The 24,305-nt window shown below is 40.6% G+C and overlaps 1 long non-coding RNA gene across 1 annotated transcript in view; it reads left to right on the top strand.

Annotated features, from left to right (window-relative positions):
• Positions 1-23,785, top strand: part of LOC132542008 (uncharacterized) — a 71,007-nt gene extending 47,222 nt beyond the window's left edge. Inside the window, exon 3 of the long non-coding RNA XR_009553134.1 lies at positions 22,387-23,785. This is a non-coding gene — a long non-coding RNA (uncharacterized LOC132542008). The remainder of the gene's footprint in view (positions 1-22,386) is intronic.
• The last annotated feature ends 520 nt before the right edge of the window (positions 23,786-24,305 follow it).

Below are 24,305 nucleotides of genomic sequence, written 5' to 3'. Positions count from 1 at the left end.
CTTTCACTTGAAGTCTGTGTTTGTCTTGTTGAGTTAGGTGGGTTTCCTGTAGACAGCATATTGTTGGGTTGTGTTTTCTGATCCATCTTCGTACTCTGTGTTTTTTAATAGGTAAATTCAGGCCATTGACATTTATTGATATCAAAGATTGAAGATATTTTAATGCCATTCTTATACAGTTTTAGTGTGTTTTGATATATGTCCTATTTGTGGTGATCTGGTTGTTTATAGGAGACCTTTCAGAACTTCTTACAGGGAAGGCTTGGTGATAGTTGATTCCTTCAACTGTTGCTTGTCTGAGAAGGTTTTGATGCTTCCATCTAGTCTGAATGACAGTCTAGCAGGATATAGTATTCTTGGCTGAAAGCCTTTCTCATTGAGCACTCGATAGATATCTTGCCATTCTCTTCTGGCCTGTAGTGTTTGTATGGAGAAGTCTGCTGCTAATCTTATGGGTTTTCCTTTGTAGGTGACTCTTTTTTGTTTTTCTCTTGCAGCCTTGAGGATCCTTTCTTTATCCTTATTCCTTTCCAATCTAAGTATGACATGTCTTGGTGTCTTTAGGTCTGGGTTAATTCTGTTTGGGACCCTCTGGGCTTCTTGAATCTTTATGTCTTTGATGTTGTCTAGACTAGAGAAGTTTTCAGCTATTATGGCATGGAAAATGCTTTCTTCCTCTCCTTCTCTTTCTTCCTCTGGTATGCCAATAATGCGTATATTGTTTCTTTTGAAGTCATCCCATAGGACTCTGTTGTTGTTTTCAGCATCTCTTAATCTCTTTTTGAGATCTCTTACTTCTTTTTTAGCTGTCTCTAATTCATCCTCAATCTTGCTAATTCTGTCTTCAGCCTCATAGATTCTATTCTCTCTGCCCTCTACTGTTTTCTGGAGTTCATCTATTTTGTTGCCCTGCTCTGATACTGTTTTAGCTTGTTCAGCTAGTTGCATTCTTAATTCAGCGATTTCAGCTTTCAGCTCTCTAATAACTATGAGATAATTAGTATTTTCTTCCATATTCTCATTTGTTGTTCCTGTATTTCTGATTACAATTTTTTCAAATTCTTTACTCACTCCTCTTATTATTTCCTTAGCTAATGTTTGGATGTTGAACTCGTTATTTTGTGCTTCACCCTCTGGAGGACTTTTAGCTGGACTCTTGCCCTGGTTTGATTCTCCAATATTTCTTCTTGTTGTTTTAACCATTTTATATATTTTGTTATGAGTTCCCTTTATCAGTACTTTTCAAATTATTGATCACTATTGCCTGGATTGACTTGTGTCTAAGTAAGTTAATTAAAGTGTTCACAGTGGTGGAAGTTAACAGTTGTTTCAATCCCTGAGTTGGAGCTCAGTGGTTTAAAAGCCTCTTTTATTTTCTTCCCTGTAGGCTATGGGAGCCTGAAGGCTTTTAAACTATCAATAGGCTTTTTAGCTTAATCACTGACTCCTGACCAAGAGATAAAGCAGGGTGTGGCAGAGATAATCCAGTGGTTATGCAAAGAGACTTTCACAGCCCCTCAGATATGCCACCGAGGTATAGGTCTTCTCCTGAGTTTCCTGGTTAGATCTCTGTCCCCTGGTATCCCTCCCTGTCACTGCTCCAGATTCTGAGGGTAGTAGCAATGGAGACTCAGAGTTGCACTTGGTGAATCTCTGGGGAGTCCTCTCCTCCCTTAAGCTGTCCCCTTGTTGGTGGAGCAGACTGGAGGTGGTGTCTCTCTCAACTGATAAACTGCTGAACTGTTAGCGGTCACTTAATCTCTCCCTAGGCTCCTCTCTCCTCTCTGTCACCAGTCACACATGTTTGTACTCACCGGTGATTTAGTGGGTTTCTGTGGTCATTCTAGTCCTGTCTTGCTTCAGTCCCGGGTGGTCTCCTTTGGTATTCCTAGTTGATCCGGGAGAGGAGAGGAGAGCTAAATAAAATATTTAAAAAGATTACTTTCTAAAAAAAAAAAAGAAGGAGAAAATAAATTATGATGAAGACTATTAGGGAGTTAGGCGGTAGCGCAACAAGTTAAGCGCACATGGTGCTGGCTTAAGGATCCCGGTTTGAGCCCCGGTTCCCCACCTGCAGGGGAGTCACTTCACAAGCAGTGAAGCAGGTCTGCAGGTGTCTATCTTTCTCTCCCCCTCTCTGTCTTCCCCTCCTCTCTCCATTTCTCTCTGTCCTATCCAACAACGAGTAGTGCCAACAATGGCAATAATAATAACCACAACAAGGCTACAACAACAAGGGCAACAAAAAGGGAAAAAATGCCCTCCAGGAGCAGTGGATTCATGATGCAGGCACCGAGCCCAGCAATAACACTGGAGGAAAAAAAGAAAAAAAAAAAAAACTTTTTTTGTACTGAACAATTTGTTCTATTCATGTTCCTTTGAAGAGAAGACCTAACCATGATTTATTCATTTTGGATAGAGATAAAGAAATTGAGAGAAAAAGAAATACCTGCAGCATTGTTTCACCACTCATGAAACTCCCCCCCCCAACAAGTGGGACCAGGGAATTGAACCTGGGTCCTTGAGCACTGCAATGTGTGCACTCAACCAGGTACAACATCACCCAGCCTCTGTTTAATTATATTTAAGTGATATTCTAGAATATGTTAAAGTATTCCTTTGCAAAAATAATTTTACTTAATTTTATGGTGGAGGTGAAGTCAAGTCTGCTGTCTGACAAGGTCTGGGCAGTCTGGGACTGCTTGCAGAGCAGGAAGTCCTGGACCAAACTTAAGCTATTCATCCTTTTGTTTTCCATTATATTGATAGTTTGAGGACTTATTGGCTATATTGGACATACACAAATATTACTTGGGGACAATAAAAAGAGATCCCCAGTGGAAGTTCATAGTAACAACAATCATAGCCATGTAACAAGACTAAAAAATGGCCTAGAAGCAGAAGCTGCTGCACTCATTAAAAGGCTTACAGAGAGTTATTTGTCACCACTGCAGTTCCTCAATTAATTGGACTCAGACCAAAAACCAGAACCATGGGTTCTTCCCACAGCGCAAGAGCTCCATGATGTGTGCTTACTTTATTCAACAGAAGATTTCTCTAGGTAGACAGTTTACTAGATATTATAAAAAGCTTGGTCTATGATTTAGTTAAACCCATCCAAGAATGGGTTAAGAAGAAAAGTTATTAGATTGAGTTCCAGGAAGGAGTGTTGATTTACACAGATGGTCAGAACAGGAAGATGGTCAAAACACAGATGGTCAATTCAAGGGAACTTTCAAGGGAAGATTAGGATGTTCCAGACCAAGGGAACTTTCTAAGGAAAACATACTACTACTACTACTACTACTACTACTAATACTACTACTACTACTAATAATAATAATAATAATAATAATAATAATGTTTAAGGTTAGTTTTGATGATTAATGAAAACAATCATGCATAATATCAACTGTATCTTTGATGTTAATAAAAATAATCTTGCATGATCATGATGTCAACTGTAGACGCTTCTCTCCTGCATTTGAACTTGCAGATATGTCTCTCACTCCATTCTCGCCGACTCCCCTTTTCCTTCAGGAAACACCCTAATAACCTGCCAGGGCTGGCTCCCAGCAATTTTATTTTAGAGGGTGGAGGAAAGCGAGAGGACCAGAACATCACTCTAATACATACAATGCTGGGGATCAAACTTGGAACCTCAGGCTTGAGTGTCCAACATGTAATCTACTGGGCCACCTTACAGGTCACAAAGCAAAGTACTCTTGCTTATGCAACATGTTGAGGAGGCATACAAAAACCTCTCAGAGACTTTACATTGGACTTATTTTGATAAATTATGTCATTAATCCTAAAGTGTCCCTCTTTTCTTTTGATGATCTTTTAGGTTAAAGGTGGGTAAGATCTCTAATTAGGACACACACACTGTAGCTTCAGTTCTGCAAATTAAGCAATCAAGGGAAGTAGAAATTACTTCCCAAATTTGCTTAACTAAATCATATAAAGAAGATGAAATTATATTTTACAAATAATACAGTTATAGGTGGGGGTAGATAGCATAATGGTTATGCAAAGAGACTTTCATGCCTGAGGCTCCGAAATCTCAGGCTTAATCCCCCACACCACTATAAACCAGAGTTGTACAGTGCTCTGGTAAAAATAAAATAAAATAAAAATAATAATGTTGTTAGAACAGTTAGGACTAGTGAGGAAATTAAGGCTCATAAAGGTTAAGCAACACTGAAGGAGACTTACAAGGGAAATACTAAGAAAGCTTCTTTAGAGAAACCCCATGGGGCCCAGGTGGTGGCACAGCTGGTTTAGCATGCATGTTACAATGCTCAAGGATCTGGGTTTGAGCCCCTGGTCCCCACCTGCAAGGGGGAAGCTTTGCGAGTGGTAAAGCAATGCTGCAGGTATCTCTATGCCTCTTTCCCTCTCTATCTCCCCCTTCCCTATTGATTTCTGGCTGTCTCTATCCAAAAAATAAATAAAGATAATTTAAAAAATTTAAAAAAAAATAGAGAAGCCCCAAATGAACTCTGATGTCTGTAGCAGTGTGGAATTCTGAAACTCTGCTTGCTTACTTGCTTTATTTTGTTGTTTCTTTGGTTTTTTGAAGATGTCTTTATTTAAAGAGAGAGAGAGCAATGTGCCTCTCCACTTTGATATATTTAGTGCCCGGGCTCTATGAAAATCCTCATACATTCAAAAACTGTACTGAACTGCATCAACTACGAGTCTCCACTTGTCTAGCCCAAATATGCAGCCGCTCCATGATGGACTTTGCCATCAATGCTGATGTGTGATACCTTGCTTACTAAATGGGATATCATAAGACCTTTATTTCTACTACTGATGTTTCAGTTTATTAGCTCTTTGTTTTTTCTTCTGGATTTTGGTTACTTATCAAAACAGTAACTTGGTACAGAGCAGACCCCAGGTTAATGTTCTGGCTGCAGAGCCTCCTCTCTAAAAGGTGCCTGCTGTCTCTTCCCCTCTTTTGATTATTTTGCTTATTAGAGCCTGGTGTTCTCAAAGCATCTGATGGCTGACAAGAACAAAAACAAACAAGATGCCTTTACAAAAATTCCCTGTCCTTTTGACCTTTGAGGAACGTGCTAGGAAATGGAAAGGTCTTGCTTTGTTTCCTGAGAAAACTATAGCAGAAGGAATTTTTAACAGGGTATTATTTTTGGGAAGTGTTCAGATTTGTCTAAGTTGATTTTTTTCCCCTAACAGGAGTAAGGAAATCCAAAGGTCATCCTAACAAAAATAGAAGCAGTGGCCTGGGAGGTGACACAGTGAATAAAGTATTGAACTCTTAAACATGAAATCCCAAGTCTGGTCCCTGACATTGAGGAATGTGCTCTCTTGCTCTTTCTCTCATAAATGAACAAACAAATAAATAAATAAGTAAATATTTATTTATTTTTACCAGAACACTACTCAGCTCTGGCATATGGTGGTTCGGGGAATTGTACCTGGGACTTCAGAGCCTCAGGCATGAGAAATATATATTTTTTTTAATTATCTTTATTTATTGGATAGAGACAGCCAGAAATTGAGAGGCAAGGGGATGATAGAGAGGGAGAGAGGGACAGAGACATCTGCAGCGCTGCTTCACCACTCGTGAAGCTCTCCCCCTGTAGGTAGGGACCAGGGCCCGAACCTGGGTCCTTGCACACTGGAACATCTTCACTCAACCAGGTCTACCACCACCTGGCCCCGAGAAATAAATATTTTTATAATAGAGGCAATAGTACTTTGCTCCCCTATGTGCAAAAGCAGTTAGGTTAAGGTGGTATATTGGAGTAGGCTCTTTATCTAGACTTGTTCAAAACTCAAAAGGTTATGAATATATGATTTAAACCTAAAGAGCTTTCCTATAAATTATAAAATAAAAATTAAGGGGAGCCGGGCAGTGTTGCACCCAGTTAAGAGCACATAATACTAAGTGTGAGGACCTGCTCAAGGATCTATGTTTGAGCCCCTGGCTCCCCACCTGCAGGGGGGAAGCTTCACAAAAGGCAGTGGCGAAGCAGGTCTGCAGGTGTCTATATTTCTCCCTCTCTGTCTCTCCTTCCTCTCTGAAATCTCTCTGCCCTTTTGAATAATAATAATAAATAAAATGGAAAAAATGGCCAACAAGAGAAGTGGATTCATAGTGCTGGCACTAAGCCCCAGCAATAATACTGAAGGCAAAAACGAAAAAGAGAAGGGCAGGGGAAGATAATATAATGGGTATGCAAAGAGACTTTCATGCCTGAGATTCTATAGTCCCAAATTCAATCTGCTTGAGTGGCTGAGCAAGTTGTGGTATATATACACAATGGAATACTACTCAGCTGTAAAAAATGGTGACTTCACCGTTTTCAGCCGATCTTGGATGGACCTTGAAAAAATCATGTTGAGTGAAATAAGTCAGAAACAGAAAGATGAATACGGGATGATCTCACTCTCAGGCCGAAGTTGAAAAACAAGATTAGAAAAGAAAACACAAGTCGAACCTGAAATGGAATTGGAGTATTACACCAAAGTAAAAGACTCTGGGGTGGGTGGGTGGGTGGGTGGGGAGAATACAGATCCATGAAAAATGATGAATGAAATAGTGGGGGTTGTATTGTTAAATGGGAATCTGGGGAATGTTATGCATGTAAAAAAAAAAAAAAAAAGAAGTAGAAACGCAAAGCAGAAATTGACTGAGTTTGGAGTATGGCACCAAAGTAAGAAAGCAGAAGTACACTAGAGTTTGCAGTGAGTACCTCCCTAATACTTCCTCTCCACTTTTCCAAGCTTTGGGTCCATGATTGCTCAACAATTTGTTTGGCTTTGTATGTTAACTCTCTTTTCAGTCACCAGGTTCCAGGTGTCATCAGGATGTCGGCCAGACTTCCCTGGATTGAAGACCCCACCAATGTGTCCTGGAGCTCAGCTTCCCCAGAGACCCATCCTACTAGGGAGAGAGAGAGACAGGCTGGGAGTATGGACCAACCAGTCAACGCCCATGTTCAGCGGGGAAGCAATTACAGAAGCCAGACCTTCTACTTTCTGCAACCCACAATGACCCTGGGTCCATGCTCCCAGAGGGATAGAGAATGGGAAAGCTATCGGGGGAGGGGGTGGGATATGGAGATTGGGTGGTGGGAATTGTGTGGAGTTGTACCCCTCCTACCCTATGGTTTTGTTAATTAATCCTTTCTTAAATAAAAAATAATAATAATAAATAAAAAAAAATTCAATCTGCTGTACCACCATAAACCAGAGCTGAGCAATGCTCTGGTTAAAATAAAAGAGAGAGAAAAAAAATAAATAAAGTAAGGCGTTACCAGTACTTTTGGGTAAGATGGTGACTTTGAATGCTTATATCTAATTCCATCTCACTTCTTAGCCCCATTATTGAAAGAGAGGAATAAAACACAGTAAAGGAACATCAATACTACAACTAGAAAAGGAAATAATTTACATTTCAGAAATGCTAAGCAATTTCTACTGAGCTGCAGCAGGTAGTCTACACTGAAGGAAGATTTTGGAAATGTTCTGACCCTTCTTCCCCCACCCCCAATCCCAAAAAGCAGAATCATAGAATAATTAGAAATCCTGAATTTGACTAAAATCTCCTCATTAGGAAGAATAAAAATTAAAAGAGGGACTAGAGAGATAACTTTCCTGATAGGGTATCTATCTTACCAAGCTTATAACCCTGACAGCACCTGGGAAGTACTATGACACTAGCAGAAACTCCAGTGCTGTGGTTGCTCTCTCTTTCTCTGAATGAACTTCCAGTGAAATCACTAGGCCCCTGACTCCACCAAATAAAAAGAAAAAAAGGAAATTAAAAGTAAAAATAGGTTCCGGGTTAGTTTTATTTTCAGTTCACTTTTTTCCCCCCTTAAAGTCTTAATGAGAGAGGGTAAGGGTAGATAGCATAATGGTTATGCAAAGAGACTTTCAGGCCTGAGGCTCCAAGGTCCCAGGTTCAATCCCCCCCCCCCACCACCACCACAAACTAGAGTTGAGCAGTGCTCTGATTGAAAAAATAAATAAAGAAAGAAAGAATAGAAAGACTTAATGAAAGTGAAAGAAAAGAACCAGAATATTAATCTAGCACATGTGATGTCAAGGACTGAATTTGAGACCTCATGCTGGAAAATCTAGTACCTCATCCACTGCACCACTTCCCAGGCTGTGTTCTACTTTCAATAATTTTCATTTTTAAAACAACTTGTTGGCTCGAGTGGGCCAGGCTAGGCCTGAGCTGTAGCCCGAGACCTGGCGGGAGGAGGTGCCACTTCCAAGATGTAGCAGGTGGCCATGTCTGAAACCTATGATTTTTATTTAAGTTCCTAGTAATTGGAAATACAGGAACTGGCAAATCTTGCTTACTTCATCAGTTTATTGAAAAAAAAAAAATTCAAATATGATTCAAATCATACAATAGGAGTAGAATTTGGCTTGAAGATGATAAATGGTGGTAAATATGTAAAGTTACAAATATGGGATACAGCAGGCTAAGAACGATTCAGGTAGCTTTTTTCTCTAAATTAATAAAAATATTTTAAAATTGGAAGAAAAAAAAAAAAAACCTTGTGCAGAAGACTCAAGATTACAGGTGACAACCTTGGGGTGGGCAGTTCTTTCCTGAGTTGATAGAATAAACTTGGTCACCGGAGGAGGGTAGAGAGCATAATGGTTATGCAAAGAGACTCTCATGCCTGAGGCTCCAAAGTCCTAGGTTCAATCCCCTACACCATCATAAGCCAGAGCTGAACAGTGAGCAGTGCTCTAGTAAAAAAAGAAAAGAATGAACTTGGTTACCTGTGATCTGAGACCCAGGTCAGTCAACTAACTGTTGAGAATATTGACCTCGGTGCATTATCAAACACCTGCTTACAGCTTAGAGCCCTGGAACCCTTCCTCCTTTTCTCAGGCTAAGATTCAGATCTTCTTTTTTTTTAAATTTTTTTTTATTTTTTTATTTAAGAAAGGATTAATGAACAAAACCATAGGGTAGGAGGGGTACAACTCCACACAATTCCCACCACCCAATCTCCATATCCCACCCCCTCCCCCGATAGCTTTCCCATTCTCTATCCCTCTGGGAGCATGGACCCAGGGTCGTTGAGGGTTGCAGAAGGTAGAAGGTCTGGCTTCTGTAATTGCTTCCCCACTGAACATGGGCGTTGACTGGTCGGTCCATACTCCCAGTCTGCCTCTCTCTTTCCCTAGTAGGGTGGGTCTCTGGGGAAGCTGAGCTCCAGGACACATTGGTGGGGTCTTCAATCCAGGGAAGATTCAGATCTTCAAACGAGGATCAGAGGAGAAAGCATCAGACCAGAATCTGCAAGGCAAAGGGAAGACAGTAAAGACATCCCTAGAGAGTCATCTGGGGCCAGGTAGTGGTACACTTGGTTAAGCTTCACATTACAGTGCACAGACGCAAGTTCAAGGCCCTGGTCCCCACTTGTAGGGGGAAAGTTTCACAAGTGGTGAAGCAGGGCTGCAGGTGTTTCTCTCTTACTCTATCTCCTTCTCCCTTCTCAATTTCTCTGTCTCTATCCAACAATAAATAATTAAAAGGAAATATATATTTTTTTAAAGAATCATTTCACATTGTTTTATGGCCTTATAAAAGTTTAGACAAATTTTAAGTTTTTGTAGGTAAAAAAGGCATGAGCAGGGAGATAACACAATTTTTATGCAGAAAGACTCTCATGCATGAAACTCTAAAATCCTAGGTTCAATAACCTGTACCACCATAAACCAGAGTTGAGTAGTGCTCTGCTAAGAATAAATAGGGGAGCCGGTAGATAGCATAATGGTTATGCAAACAAGACTGTCATCCCTGAGGCTTCAAAGTCCCAGGTTCAATCCCCTGTACCACCATAAACCAGAGCTGATTAGTGCTCTAGGAAAAAAAAAAAAGAATAAATAAATAGGGGGGCGGGAGGTAGCGCAGCGGCTTAACCACACATGGCATGAAGCGCAAGGACGAGCGCAAGAATCCCTGTTCGAGCCCAGGCTCCCCACCTGCAGGGGGTTGCTTCACAAGTGGTGAATCAGGTCTGCAGGTGCCTTTCTCTTCCCCTCTCCGTCTCCCCTTCCTCTCTCGATTTCTTTCTATCCTATCCAACAACGATGATAAACAACAAGGGCAACAAAATGGCGGGAAAAATGGCCTCCAGGAGCAGTGGATTGGTAATGCAGGCACCGAGCGCTAGCGATAACCCTGGAGGCAAAAAAAAAAAAAGAATAAATACATAAATTAATTAATTTTAAGAGGCAGGGAAAGAGAAACAGCAACATGAGAACTTGCAAGTATTCAGTGTCATGAAGGGGATAAACTATGACACTCAAAAGGAAAATCACACTGCTGAATAAGGTAAAGTGTGGTGCTGGGGAAGGAATTTTTTTTTCCTTCCAGGATTATCTCTGGGGCTCAGTGCCTGCACTATGAATCCACTGCTCCTGGAGGCCATTTTTTTCCATTTTTGTTGCCCTGTTATTATTGTTGTCATTGCTCTTGTTGGATAAGACAGAGAAAAATCGAGAGAGGAGAGAAAGACAGAGAGAAGGAGAGAAAGATACACACCCGCAGACCTGCTTCACCTCTTGCAAGTCGACCCCCTTTCGGGTGGGGAGCCAGGGGCTCAAGCCAAGATCCTAAACTGTGAGTCCTGGAGCTTTGCACCAGTGCGCTTAACCTGCTGCACCGCCTGGTCTGCTGCACTACTGCCCAGCCACCGGGAAAATTATTATCATTATTATTATTATTATTATTTTAAAGTACAGTCACCTCCCCAGTGTTTTATTATTTTATTTATTTATTCCCTTTTGTTGCCCTTGTTGTTTTATTGTTGTAGTTATCATTGCTGTCATCGTTGTTAGATAGGACAGAGAAAAATGGAGAGAGGAGGGGAAGATAGAGAGGGGGAAAGACACCTGCAGACCTGCTTCACCACCTGTGAAGTGACTTCAGTGCAGTTGGGAAGCCAGGGGCTCGAACCGGGATCCTTATGCCGGTCCTTGCACTTTGTGCCACTTGGGCTTAACCAGCTGTGTTACTGCCCGACTCCCGGAAAAATTATTTTATGAGCTGAATACACAATTGATGAGAAATTGAAATGTTTTTATTTTTTTATTTTTTTATTTTTATTTTAAAGAACCTATCTTGCAGAGCTTTGGAAATGTAGTCTTCTAGGCATAGCCAAGATAATCTGGTGAACAAAAAGATCAAGAAATAAGTAATAAACCAGAATCAGAAGTTGTCTTGGGGGCTGGGGAAATAACATAATGGTTATGCAAAAAGACTGTCATGCCTGAAGCATGAAATATCCTAGGTTCAATCCTCAGCACTACCAAAAGCCAAAGCTGAGCAGTGCTCTAGTCTCTCTCATTAGAATAAAATAACTTAAATATTTTTAAAAGAGAAGTTGTATTAGAAGGAGTATTATGTAAGGATAGTCTAAGGAGAGGAGCTAGAAGTCAACTATCTTGAAGAGAAGTGTAGGCTCTGAGCAAAGAAGGGGGGGGAGCATAATACAAAAAGAAGTAAGTGAGCTCTTGCTGAGTAGGAATAGGAAACTGGAACAAGCTAAAGGTGATCATAGAAAGTCTTTGTCATCATTGTAATTCCACACGCTCTACAGTGAAGATTGCCCTGGAGTTGAACCTGGGACCTTTTGCATGCAACTGCTGTATTCTACTGCTATGATATCCCCCAGCACCTAAAACTTTTTAAAAAATTATTTATTGGAGAGAGAGAGAGATCTGAGGTGCTAGGGATTGAACTCAGGACTTTATACTTGAGAATCTAGTAATTTACCTACTGCATCACCTCCTAGGGAATTTTTTCTTTTTTAATTATTTTTATTATCTTTATTTATTGGGTAGAGACAACCAGAAATGGGGAGGGAAGGGGGAGATAGAAAGGGAGGGATACAGGGCGGAGGTAGATAGCATAATGGTTATGCAAAGAGATTCTCATGCCTGAGGCTCATTTAAGTCCATTGAGGTTCAATCCCCCGTACCACCATAAGCCAGAGCTGAGCAGTGCTCTGGTATTTCTCTCTGTGTCATTCTCTCTCTCAAAAAATAATAACAAATAAATAAATAAAATACAAAAAAAGAGAGGGAGAGACACCTGCAACACTGCTTCTCCACTCTCTTCCCCCCACAGGTGGGAACCAAGGGCTCAAACCTGGGTATTGCACTCAATCAGGTGCACCACCCAGCCCCAGGATTTTTCTTTTCTAAGTGACTTGGAGGGGCCATGAAGTAACACTGAGACATTGTATATTTGAGGACCAAGCTATGAGCCTCTGCTACTTGGTGCGAGTGCCATAGAAATGAGGAGGCTGAAGAAAATGTGAAGCAGGTCTGCAAGTGTCTCTCTGTCTCTCCCCCACTCTGTTTTCCCCTCCCTCTCAGTTTCTGTCCTGTCCAAAAAGAAAGAAAGAAAGTGTACTATCCAAGTGAGCTGTCTTGCTGGCCCTGTTTACCCAGGTGAGGCCCTGGGTTTAATCTATCACATTGACTAAGGTTAAAATGTTTATTAGCACATTTCATCCTTATTTGTTATTTGTGTGCCTGTCTCTCTCTTTCTGACTTATTTGCCAGAGTAGGAAGAGTCAGGAAACAGTTAATCCCAAAGTAAAGAGTTCATTCAGTCCGATTCCTTAGTTCTCAGGGTCTACATGGATCCTCATGTAGCCCATAGACAACCTCTCAGGTGGTTACCATTTGCATAATGGTGAAGAAGCCTCGGTGAGAAGGACTTGTACCTGCAAAGAGGGGTGGATATGTCACCAAAAAAGGGATTGGTGAGAATGGGAGGGAGGAGATCCAGAAGATGCACTCTATTTTCATGTCTTTGTTTGTTCCTACACCTTACTTAGTGTCCATATACTTTTAATGAGTAACTAAGTGAATGACGTCAAAAACTGAACCTTGGTGTAAAACAGGTGCTTTTTTTTCAGCCGCTAAGTGCCAAAACACATCCCATTGCCCCTGGACCTTTGTCCTCTGGAAGCCGGTAGACCAATCACAGTTTTCCTAGAAATCCTAGGCTAGTTGCCAACTGGTTGTGAATTTAATTCTTCCAGGTTTGACTAGATAAACAAATGTGTGTTACAGTAAGAGAGCACAGTATGTCAGTAAATTTTTCCTAATACTGGAGTGTGGAATTTTATTCAGTAGTAGAGTGCATGCCTTGCATAATTGAGGCCCTGAGTTCAATCCCTAGCATCACATGGAAGCGCCATTGATAGCATCAAGGTAAGTGGATGTTGGAACAGTTTCTCTCCCTTAGTCTCACTCTCTCAAAAATATAGACTAAAAAGTAGGCTGGGGAGGTAGCTCAGAAGTGTTATGTAGGGGCCAGGTGATGGTGCACCTGGTTAAGTGCATGTTACAATGCACAAGGACCCAGGTTCAAACCCTTGGTCTCCACCTGCAAAGGGGAATGCTTTGCAAGTGATGAAGTATGACTGCAGGTGTCTTTCTGTCTCCCCTCCTCTCTATCACCTATCCCCTCTTGATTTCTGACTGTCTCTATCTAATAAGTAAAGATAAAAAAAATTACAAAAAAAGAAGTGTTATGTATACATGAATTCTTGGGTTTGTCCCTCAGCACATTAAAAGAAAAAAAGGAAAGAACGAAAGAGAGAGAAAGAAAGCGAGAGCGAAAGGAAGGAAGGAAGGAAGGAAGGAAGGAAGAAAGGGAGAGAGCGAAAGAAAGAAAGCAAAGACAAAGATAAAATACCGTAAATAGTGGAGTAGTGCTTGGGTCTCTCTCACTCATTAAAAATTGTTGTTTTCGCCGGGCTATGTTGTTTTCGACGGGTTAGCTTCACGGGTGGGTAACAGACGACCAGGGACTCATGGTTGAGCTGTAGGCAGTATCTCTTTATTCATGCAGGACACAGCACAATCTAAGCCGAGCTAAGCTAAACTCAAGGTACCCTCAAACTCACAATGCTGTCTTTATATATATTTGCCAAGTAGGGTGGAAACAGGATGTGACATAGAGAGGGTGGAGAGAAAAATGACTGGTGAAAATTAGAGTGTGACAAGGAGGGGGCGGAGCAGGCGAGAAACCTATCACTGAACCACCAATGCCCTGGAGGGAGGGTGGTGCTTGTTAACAGTGGTTATGTAAATAGAATAGTGTTAAGCAGGGGGGATTTAAACCAAATGAAACAGAAGGGGTCTCATGCATACCAACAAAAAATAATAAACTTGGGTCCTGCAGTGGTGCAACCTTTAAAGTACACAAGCTACCACCGTCTGTGAAGACCAGAGTTTGAGTCTTTGTTTCCCACTTGCAGGGGGAGAAACTTTATGAGCAGTGGAGCAAGCTGCAGGTGCTTATTTTTCCTCTCCCCCACTCTCACCCAATTTCTGTCTTTTATTTATTTATTTATTTATTTATTTATTTATTTATTTATTTATTTTTACCAGAACACTGCTCAGGTCTGGCATTTGGTGGTGCAAAGGACTTGAACCTGGTATTTTGGAGCTTCAGGCAGGAGTGTCTCCTTACATAATAATGTTATCTACACCCCTGCAACCCTCACCCGATTTCTTTATCTATATCATAATAAAACATAAAATAGATTAAACTTTTTAAGTTTTAAAGTAATTTTAAATGACAATAAACTTCCTGATGTAAGTTACTGAAATGCCTACTCAAAACAGCTTAATCAATAATGAAAGGTATCTATATCACAAGAATTCTAGAGATCACAAAACTTCAGAATTAGTTAATTCACCAGCAAAATTGAATCACTAAAGATTCAACATTACTCTCTCATCTTCAGTGTACTTACTGCCTTGTCCTCTCAGGTAGCTCTGTTTCTCTCCCTCTACATAAAAAAAATTTAAAAATTGTCACCAGTAATAGTGAAGTTGTACAGGCACTCTGAGCCCCAGCAATAACCCTGGTGGCAAAAAGAAAAGAAAAGAAAAAGGAGAGGAGGGAGGAGAGGAGGAGGAATGAGAAGAGAAAGAGAAGGAGGAAGAATATAGACAGCTTCCTCCTACCTGTGACTGCTGCAGCACCAGTGTTTTCACCTGATAGACTACAATGACTGGAGTTAGAAAAGGGCTGTTTTGGAGTAGAGGGTAGATAGCATAATGGTTATGCAAAGAGACCCTTATGCCTGAGGCTCCAAAGCCCCAGGTTCAATGACCCCCTCCCACAATCATAAGCTCTGGTAAAAAAAAAAAAAAAAAAAAAAGAAAAGGAAAGAAAGAAAAGAAAATGGCTGTTTCTATACCTTAAGCTCTTTTCAGAATACTTTTTTTTTTAATTCTTTATTGGGGAATTAATGTTTTACAGTCAACAGTAAATACAATAGTTTGTACATGCATAACATTTCTCAGTTTTCCACATAACAATACAACCCCCACTAAGTCCTCTGCCATCCTTTTCCAGGACCTGTACTCTCCCCTCCCACCCACTCTAGTCTTTTACTTTGGTGCAATACACCAACTCCAGTTAAGGTTCTACTTGTGTTTTCTATTCTGATCTAGTTTTTCAATTTCTGCCTAAGAGTGAGATCAACCGATATTCATCTTTCTGTTTCTGACTTATTTCACTTAACATGATTTTTTCAAGATCAGCTGAAAACAGTGAAGTAATCATTTTTAATAGCTGATTAATATTCCATTGTATATATATATATATATATATATATATATATATATATATATATATATATATATATATATATATATACCACAACTTGCTCAGCCACTCATCTGTTGTTGGACACCTGGGATGCTTCCAGGTTTTGGCTATTACAAATTGTACTGCTATGAACATAGGTATACACAAATCTTTTTGAATGAGTGTGTTGGGTTCCTTAGAATATATCCCCAGGAGAAGAACTGCAGGGTCATAGGGTAGGTCCATTTCTAGCCTTCTGAGAGTTCTCCAGACTGTTCTCCACAGAGGTTGGACCAATTGACATTCCCAACAGTAGTGCCTCCTGGGTTCCTTTGACCCCATACCTCTCCAGCATTTGCTGCTGTTACCTTTTCTAATGTATGACATTCTCACAGGAGTGAAGTGGTATCTCATTGTTGCCTTTATTTGCCTTTCTCTGATAATCAAAGATTTGGAGCTTTTATTCATGTGTTTCTTGGCCTTTTGTATCTCTTCTGTGGTGAATATTCTGTCCATGTCCTCTCCCCATTTTTGGATGGGGTTATTTGTTTTCTTGTTGTTGAGTTTGGCAAGCTCTTTATATATGTTGGTTATTAAACTCTTGTCTGATGTATGGCATGTAAAGATCTTCTCCCATTCTGTGAGGGGTCTCTTGGTTTGGGTAGTGGTTTTTTTTTTTTTTTAATTTATTTCTTTATTGGGGAATTAATGTTTTACATTCAACAGTAAATACAACAGTTTGTACATCCATAACATTCCCCAGATTCCCATTTAACAATACAACCCCCACTATCTCATTTATCATCCTTCATGGACCTGTATTCTCCCCACCCACCCACCCCAGAGTCTTTTACTTGGGTGCAATATGCCAATTCCATTTCAGGTTCTACTTGTGTTTTCTTTTCTGATCTTGTTTTTCAGCTTCTGCCTGAGAGTGAGATCATCCCATATTCATCCTTCTGTTTCTGACTTATTTCACTCAACATGATTTTTTCAAGGTCCATCCAAGATCGGCTGAAAACAGTGAAGTCACCATTTTTTACAGCTGAGTAGTATTCCATTGTGTATATATACCACAACTTGCTCAGCCACTCATCTGTTGTTGGACACCTGGGTTGCTTCCAGGTTTTGGCTATTACAAATTGTGATGCCAAGAACATATGTATACACAGATCTTTTTGGATGGATGTGTTGGGTTCCTTAGGATATATCCCCAGGAGAGGAATTGCAGGGTCATAGGATAGGTCCATTTCTAGCCTTCTGAGAGTTCTCCAGACTGTTCTCCACAGAGGTTGGACCAACTGAAATTCCCATCAGCAGTGTAGGTGGGTTCCTTTGACCCTACACCCTCTCCAGCATTTGCTACTGTTACCTTTTCTGATGTATGACATTCTCACAGGAGTAAAGTGATATCTCATTGTTGTCTTGATTTGCATTTCTCTGACATTCAGAGACTTGGAGCATTTTTCATGTGTTTCTTGGCCTTTTGGATCTCTTCTGTGGTGAATATTCTGTCCAAGTCCTCCCCCCATTTTTGGATGGGGTCATTTATTGTCTTGTTGTTGAGTTTGGCAAACTCTTTATATATGTTGGTTATTAAACTCTTATCTGATGTATGGCATGTAAAGATCTTCTCCCATTCTGTGAGGGGTCTCTTGGTTTGGGTAGTGGTTTCTTTTGCTGTGAAGAAGCTTTTTAATTTGATGTAGTCCCATAGGTTTATACTTGCCTTAGTCTTCTTTGTAATTGGATTCGTTTCATTGAAAATGTCTTTAAAATTTATAAGGAAAAGAGTTATGCCAATCTTTTCCTCTAAGTATTTGATAGTTTGTGGTCTAACATCCAAGTCCTTGATCCACTTGGAATTTACTTTTGTATTTAGTGAAATACAGTGATTCAGTTTCATTCTTCTGCATGTTTCAACCCATTGTTTCCAACACCATTTGTTGAAGAGACTCTGCTTTCCCCATGTAATAGTCTGGGCATCTTTGTCAAAGATTAGATGTCCATAGGTGTGGGGCCTCATTTCTGGGCTCTCAATTCTATTCCACTGGTCAGTGTGTCTGTTCATGTTCCAGTACCAAGCAGTTTTGATGACAATGGCCCTATAATACAGTTTGAGATCTGGGAGTGTGATGCCTCTGGATCTGTTCTTTTTTCTCAAGATTGTTTTGGCAATTCTAGGTCTTTTCTGGTTCCAGATAAACATTTGTAGCATTTGTTCTATTCTCCTAAAAAATGTGCTTGGGATCTTGATGGGGATAGCATTAAATTTATAGATGGCTGTGGGTAATATATTGATTTTGATGATGTTAATTCTTCCAACCCATGAACATGGAATATCTTTCCACTTCTTTGTGTCTTTTTCAATTTCTTTGAGTAGTGACTCATAATTTTCAGTATACAAGTCTTTCACTTCTTTGGCTAGGTTTACTCCTAGATATTTTATTATTTTTGTTGCTATAGTATATGGAATTGATTTCTGGATTTCAATTTCTTCTAACTTAGTGTTTGCATAGAGGAATGCCACTGACTTTTGAATGTTAACTTTATAGCCTGACACCTTACTGTATTGCCTGATGATTTCCAAAAGCTTCTTGCTGGATTCCTTAGGTTTTTCCATGTATACTATCATGTCATCTGCAAATAAGGAGAGTTTGACTTCTTCTCTTCCAATCTGTATGCCTTTAATTCCTTGCTCCTGCCTGATTGCTATGGCAAGAATTTCCAACACTATGTTGAATAGTAATGGTTATAGTGGGCATCCCTGTCTAGTACCTGATCTGAGTGGAAATGCTTCCAGTTTTTCACCACTGAGTATGATGTTGGCTGTAAGTTTGCTATATATAGACTCCTGGGTAGTGGTTTCTTTTGCTGTGAAGAAGCTTTTTAATTTAGTGTAGTCCCATGGGTTTATACTTGCCTTAGTCTTCTTTGTAATTGGATTTGTTTCAATGAAGATGTCTTTAAGATTTATGTGGAAAAGAGTTCTGCCAATCTTTTCCTCTAAGTATTTGATAGTTTGTGGTCTAACATCCAAGTCCTTGATCCACTTGGAATTTACTTTTGTGATTAGTGAAATGTAGTGGTTCAGTTTCATTCTACTGCATGTTTCAACCCATTGTTTCCAACACCATTTGTTGAAGAGACTCTGCTTTCCCCATTTAATAGTCTGAGCCCCTTTGTCAAAGATTAGATGTCCATAGGTGTGGGGGCTTACTTCTGGGCTCTCAATTCTATTCCACTGGTCAGTGTGTCTGTTCATGTTCCAGTACCAAGCAGTTTTTTTTTTTAAATTTTCTTTTTTTTAACCAGAGCACTGTTCAGCTCTGGTTTATGGTGGTATAGGGGATTGAACCTGGGACTTTGGAGCCTCAGGCATGAGAGCCTGTTTGCATAACCATTATGGTATCTACCCTCCACCCTCCAAGCAGTTTTGATTACAATGGCCCTATAATGTAATTTGAGATCTGGGAGTGTGTTGTCTCCAGTTCTGTTCTTTCTTCTCAAGATTGTTTTGACAGTTCTAGGTCTTTTCTGGTTCCAGATAAACATTTGTAGCATTTGTTCTATCCTCCTAAAAAATGTGCTTGGGATCTTGATGGGGATAGCATTAAATTTGTATATGGTTCTTGGTATTGTTTATCCCTTTGGGAGGATGGACCCATGATCATTATGAGGTACAGAGGGTAGAAGGTCTGGCTTCTGTAATTGCTTCTCCACTGAACATTTTTTTTAATTGTATCAGTGATTTAATCATGTGTGCAAGAATGTAGGCTAACAGGGGTACAGTTCCATACAGTTCCCAACCACTACCAGAGGTCCATGTCCCATCTCCTCCATTAGAAGCTTCCATTTATATGAAGTGTCCAGTGTAGGAAGACTTGTTGAGAGGACATAGACTAGTGGTAGTCTAGTTTCATCTGCTTCTGAGTCTGAGCAAGTATCAGCCTCCAAGTCTCCCTAGATTTTAGCCTCCTGGTAGTAACACCCTGTGCAGGCCATATTGGACTGATTTATTAGTTATACACCAACACAGAAATGATGGCATGTGACCTTCAAAAGTTGGGCATAAGACACAAGTCACTCTTGAATATTTCACTGAGTTGACAAGGTGGAGTTGGAACTGGAAGAATGACTGCTAATGGGCGTGGAATTTCTTTTCTTTCTTTTTTTTAAATATTTATTTATTTATCCCTTTTTGTTGCCTTCGTTGTTTTATTGTTGTAGTTATTGATGTCATAATTGTTAGATAGGACAGAGAGAAATGCAGAGAGGAAGGGAAGACAGAGGGGGGGAGAAAAAGAGAGACACCTGCAGACCTGCTTCACCGCTTGTGAAGTGACTCCCCTGCAGGTAGGGAGCCTGGGGCTCAAACCAGGATCCTTATGTCGGTCCTTTCACTTTGTGTCACCTGCACTTAACCAGCTGTGTTACCGCCCGACTCCCAGAATTTCTTTTTGGATGATTATAATATTCTAAAAACTGTTGTGATGATGGTTGCACAACTGCTGTGTGAAGTTAAAGCCATTGGATTATATACATTTAATATGAGAGAATTGCATGGAATATGAATTATATATCAATAAAGTTGGTTTATGTACATAAAACTAGTAAAAATAAAGCCTCAAATTGAGCCAGCAGCCAGCCTTCTTCCTGTTTCCACAGTCAGGTTTTCTCTCCTGTCTGCCTTTAATCCATTTATCTTCCTGTTGATTAGACTCCAGCCAGCCAGCAAGCTCATGTTTGCTCAGTGGTAACATCCGTGGTTGTCTGTGCTCTGAAACTGACATTTCTTCTCAGTCTTTGCCAACTAGGGCAGTGTCAGGGAAGGCAAACAGCTCAGGCTGATCCTTTAGGCTAATTCAAAGTGTGAAAAAGCAGTTCAAGACAACCCACCACAAGGCTCCCCTAGATAAGACTCCAGAGTCCTTTCTTATAGCTGAAATCCTCTATTGCTGAGCCAGTAGTTGAAGCCAGATACTAACGTGTGAGACTGGAAATGAGAAAACACTTGTGTAAAGCAGGGACAGACTCTAGATAGTCATCAGAATTAGAATGAGTGAAGAGAGCACTGACCAAGCACTGCCCTGTGAAGACTCTGCAAGTTCAAGGAGATTAGAAAAAGTTGGCAAAAGCTGCATGACTGGTATGGTTGAACCAGATTTGACTCTTTAAAATCTATATTCATAGGCCAGGTAGTGGCACACCTAGTTGAGTGCACATGCTGCAGTGTGCAAGGACCCGGGTTTAAGCCCACAGTCCCCACCTGCAGGGGGAAAGCTTTGCAAGTGGTGAAGCAGAGTTGCAAGTGTCTTTCTGTCTTTTTCCCTTTCTGTCTCTCCCTTCATCTCGATTTCTGTCTCTATCCAATAAATAAATAAATAGTCTAAAAATCTATATTCAGTGGCCTATAGGCAGGTTAGAAATAGCATGTATGCCACCCAGGTTTGAGCCCAGCCTCCACCACATTGAAGGAAGCTTTGGTGCTTTGGTGTCTTTTATATCTCTCTATCCTCTGTCTCTGTCTAAAAAAATTTAAAAAGATGGGGGCTGGGCAGTGGTGTACCTGTTTGAGAGCACATGTTACAATGAGCAAGGATCTGGGTTCAAGCCCCCAGTCCCCACCTGTAGGTGGTAAACTTAATGAGTGGTGAAGCAGGGCTGCAGGTGTCTCTCTGTCTCTTTCCCACTCTATCAACCCCTTCCCTCTCGATTTCTGGCTGTCTCTATCCAACAAATAAAGATAATAAAACATAAAAAAGCAAATAAATAAAATAAAATAAGAATAGAAACCCACCTTTTAAAAAAGAAAAAGGAAAGAAAAAAGGGGAAAAAAAGAAAGCAACACAAGAGATGTGCACTAAAGTTTTTTTTTTCTTGATAGAGATGAAAGAAATTGAGAGGGGAGATAGAAAGAGAGACACATGCAACACTGCTCCACACCTCATGAAGCTCCCCCACTCCAGGTGGAGACTAAGGGCTTGAACCCACGTTGCAGCACATGATAACATGTGTACTCTACCAAGTGAGCCAACACCCAGCTCCCTAAAGTGTTAAACCCTCAAACATGAGCTCCTGAGTTTGATCCCTGACAACACATGTGTCACAGTGATGCTGTGTTCTCTCTCTTTCATAAATCTTTAAAAAAAAAAACTTTAACATATATTAAAAATATTTACTTATTCATACAACCTACACAGTCTAGAAAAGTAGACAGACCAGATTAATTATGCTTCACCCTTACAAAGGGGCACTGTGTCAGCCCTAATAAGCACTAGGCTTGCACTAGCTATTGATGTGGAATGATCGCCAAGATGTATTTTTAAGTGAAAAAGGTGAGGTGCAAAACAGTACATGTAATGTTTCCCTCTGACTAACAGAGTGGCGCAAAGAGTATGCGTTTTATAATTGTTTGTGTCTGAGTTAAGTATCCCTGAAAGGTTTGTTTGTTTTTGAGCAAGGTGTGGCTGTCAGCCTCCAAGACTCCCTAGATTCTAGCCTGCTGGGAGTCACATCATGTGCAGGCGGTGCTGGACTGATGTATTAGTCACACACCAGCAGGACATCACAGAAATGAGGGTATGTGACTTTCAAAGATTAGGCATATGACACAGTCAATTTTACCTTGTTCACTCTTAGCTAAAGCAATGGTAAACAGTCCTCTTGAATTTTGTCAGATCTATGGTGGCTGAGGGTGGGAGCATAGATCTTTGGTGGAGGGTGACTTTATTATTTTATTTTATTTTTAAAAGGTGACATTACACTGTCCATATGAAATTATGCCCCTGAAATCTTATAATTTTGTAAGAAAAAAGAAGAAGAAGAAAAAGGAGAAGGAGAAGGAGAAGAAGAAGAAGAGGAGGAAGAGGAGGAGGAGGAAGAGGAGGAGGAGGAAGAGGAGGAGGAGGTGGAAGAGGAAAGAGAAGGAGAAGGAGAAGAAATAAGTTTCTAGGAGTTTTAGGAAGCCATGGTGAAAATATGGGCCAAAAGTGAAACCAAGACTCCAAAAGAACCATGTGGCCAGACATGACCCTGGGGGATGGGAGTGTGGAGGTAAACTGAAAGTGTTAAACTAGATTGAATTTAACTTTCAGTGCTCATCCAGAAGCTAATATACTAGAACTTATTTTTATATTTTGCTTATTTTATTGGATAGGACAGAGAAATTGTGGGGGGTGGATAGAGAATGAGAGAGAGGCTGGGTGGTGGCACACCTGGTTGAGCACATGCTACAATGCACAGGGACTTGGGTTCGAGCCCCCAGTCTCCGCAGGGAGAAAGCTTTGCAAGTAGTGAAGCAGTGTTGCAGGTGTCTCTCTGTCTCTATCCCTCCTTACCACCCCTTCCCTTTCAATTTTTGACTGTCTATATCCAATAAATAAAGATAATTAAAAAATAAATATTTAAGGCAGAGGCAGATAGCATAATGGTTATGCAAAGAGACTCTCATGCCTGAGGCTCCAAAGTCCCAGATTCAGTCTCACGCAACTCCATAAGCTGAGGTTGAGCAGTGCTCTGGTAAAATTAATCAATTAATTAATTTTTTAAAATAAATATTTAAAAAGTATTATCTTTATTTATTGGCTAGAGACAGTTAGGAATGGAGAGGGGAGGGGGAGATAGGAAGAAAGACAGAGTGTCATTTGCAGCCCTGCTTCACTACTCATGAAGCCTTCCCCTGCAGGTGGGGGGGACCAAGGGCTTGAACCTGGTTCCTTCTGCCTTATAATATGTGCACTCAACCAGGTGCATTACTACCTGGCTCTTAAAATAAATATTTTTTAAGAAGAGAGAATGAGAGCGACAGAGAGACAGCCCTGCTTTACCACTGCAAAGCTGCCCCTGTGAGGGTGGGGAGCAGGGGCTCAAGCCTTGTTCCTAGTGCATTGTAATGTGTACACACATCTTGATTTGCCAACACCCAGCCCCTAGAACTCAATTTAGAGAATAATTAGAGAGACCAGGCAGTGGCACACCTGGTTGAGTGCACATGTTACTATGCGCAAGGACCTGGGTTTGAGCCTCTGGTCCCCATCTGCATGGGGAAAGCTTTGCAAGTGGTAAAGCAGGGCTGGATGTGTCTATCCAATTCAATAAGGATAATGATAAAAAAAAAAGATTCATTAAAAAGAGAGAGAGAGTAAAAAAAAATGAGGCGTGGGAGGCAGCAAAGTAAATAAGTCTTTGGGCTTTTGAGCATAGGGTCCTGAGTTTGATTCCTGTTATCACATGTGCCAGAATGATGCTTTGGTGTTCTCTTTCTCCCTCTGCTTCTCATAAACAAACAAATGAAATATTTAAAATAAAATAAAATTTCATGGAAATGCCTTCTGTCCTTGGGCATTTATGTTGTTTCTATATTTTTGGTTATTGTGAGCAGTGCATCTATGAACATAGAGTTGCACATGTCCTTTTGAATTAGTGCTCCATGTCCTTTGGATATATGCTTAGGGGTGGTACTGTTGGACTGTGTTGGTATTCTTCGTGTTGGTTTGGTCTCCTTCCCCCTACCTCTGAGAGAAATGGTTTGGCCCTTGCTAGTTTAGCGCCCCGCTTTCTCCCCGCCCCCTATGCTAAGGACGCCCAGAGTCCCAGCAGCAGCCGCAGAGGGAGAATGATTGGGAAGCACATGGTGTGATGATTTGCCCGTTCATAAATAAAGATTAAACTG

Source organism: Erinaceus europaeus, chromosome 12, assembly GCF_950295315.1.
Source record: "Erinaceus europaeus chromosome 12, mEriEur2.1, whole genome shotgun sequence".
Lineage (NCBI taxonomy): Eukaryota > Metazoa > Chordata > Mammalia > Eulipotyphla > Erinaceidae > Erinaceus > Erinaceus europaeus.
The sequence above is the reverse complement of the archived record's forward strand: the minus strand, read 5'-3'. Positions and strand labels throughout refer to the sequence as shown.